The sequence below is a fragment of the Lolium perenne genome, chromosome 4, assembly GCF_019359855.2.
Source record: "Lolium perenne isolate Kyuss_39 chromosome 4, Kyuss_2.0, whole genome shotgun sequence".
NCBI classification, from domain to species: Eukaryota; Viridiplantae; Streptophyta; class Magnoliopsida; order Poales; family Poaceae; genus Lolium; species Lolium perenne.
Window position 1 is genome coordinate 122,255,353 of NC_067247.2, and position 1,871 is coordinate 122,257,223.

The 1,871-nt window shown below is 44.4% G+C and overlaps 1 long non-coding RNA gene across 1 annotated transcript; it reads right to left on the reverse strand.

The window, feature by feature from the left end:
* Positions 1-1,243: 1,243 nt before the first annotated feature.
* Positions 1,244-1,653, reverse strand: LOC127293786 (uncharacterized). Its single transcript, XR_007846131.2, has 2 exons — positions 1,560-1,653; positions 1,244-1,458 (listed from the first exon to the last, which is right to left on the reverse strand). It is a non-coding gene; the product is annotated as an uncharacterized lncRNA (long non-coding RNA).
* Positions 1,654-1,871: the final 218 nt, after the last annotated feature.

A 1,871-nucleotide genomic window follows, 5' to 3' on the forward strand; every position in this document is an offset into this window, starting at 1 on the left:
ATCATCGATGCAAAAACTGGCAGCGGCCGCTTAGCTTTTGTTCCCGTAGGGCGTGATGCTTAGAGGCCAGCCCGCGAGAATAGCCTGGCAGTTTTGCGCCCGCAATAAGCGTCCAGCGTTGAGTAGCAAGGCTCTTAAGTGATTTTTGTTTTGATCGTAATTACCCTTTAATCTGTAAGCGCCTTGATAGGCGTCCACCATTGTACATGGCCTTAGAGGCGTGAGGGGAGGCGGTGAGGCAATGGGAGCTCGAGTTCTGCCTTCTGCGTGATGCGAGCGGAACGAAAGGATAAGGCACTGAAAAGGTTAACGTGCGTATGTCCCACATAGAAAACGAGGCATACGTGGGGGTGGGGGGCACCGTGGAAGTGCCCAGGCACGTAATAGAATTTGGGAAAAAGTATCACAGTAATCGTGGTAGAAAATATCACGCTCCAGATCTATACAGAAATCGCTACTCGGAAACAATCATATAAATCTCCATGCGGCTCGGCCTCGCTTTCCGCCGCGGCAGCCCTTCCCAGAGCACCGCCCCCGCTCCATGAATCGGCATGTCGCCGTCACGCACCGCCACGCCAGATCCGGAGCTGGCCGAGCTCCCGGCGGCCGCTGCGCCGAGTACCCACGCCGGCCGGCCTAGATCCACTTGCGATTACAGGTAGCTTTAACGAAGACGAGTACCTACACCATGCGCCCCATGCTCCTCCCTCCATTCTTCTACGCTGATGCTCCCAAGGTATGATACAATTACACAAACTAGATTTAGATGTGCGCCTTGGCGCACGACCCCGTGAAGCTCGTGTCCGTGAAGCTTGTGTTAATATACGTTCTAAGTAACGGCGATAAAAATTGCATGATTCCGTGAAGCTCACGTCAATGTATATTATGTATAACGACAATCAAAACTAACTGGCTACATGGTAATACAATTCTTATGTTTCACCAAACTATATTGATAGGATGGAATTAGGATAAATCACACATAACTACAAACAAAATAGCAAACAGTGTACCAAGTAGGTCGGCAATCTCATACACACATACACGGGTGGAACCATTGCATAGTTCAGGAGTTGCAGCAAAGAACAAACATATCAATATACAAATAGATGCAAAATGCTAAGGAGATCAGTGGCCTCATCTCAGTGCCAGCATGCCACCAACATATAGTAAAAGGCATAAGATCTACACCTTATGCTTTCTTACTATGATGTTCTGGCCCCGTCTTTTGCACTGACAAACATTATGTCAAAACTTTCTATTAAGCTTACAGAGTAATGGAGGCAGGAACCAATACGAAATCATTATTTGAGAAGAACTTATATACAACCAACTATTCATCTTATACAGAAGTGGTTTTTGTTTCATAAAAGTTGCTTTTATTGTCCTTGCTTTCTCCTTAATCTTTGCTTCATATTTGGTTGCTCTACTGAGGACCAAATTTCCTAAGTGATAGGTCTGCCAAGTGATAATTGTAGATTATACAAAAGCTTCTAAATTTATCTTACCATCTCGTTTCATAGCTCCTGCAGGACCGGATAATGTGTGAAACAAATTACCTCTTCAAACTCAACCGGAGGTGCCAACTGAAGCATGCCTTAAGATCCAATCTCAGGCGGCGATTCCAAGAGCAACACTCTCCTGACTGATCAGATGATAGCAGTCTTGCCATCTCTACACAAAATGCGAGATGGTATTTAAACTGAACGAAGTAATTGTAAATGACTAAATTAGAAAGGAAAGAAAAACTAATAAACACTAATGAGGCATGCATATGTAAAAAACACAAATGAATTCATGTACATAACAAATACATTAAGACAAACTGGTGTTACTCTGTGTCAAGGGATGGATGCATATAAATGCAAACA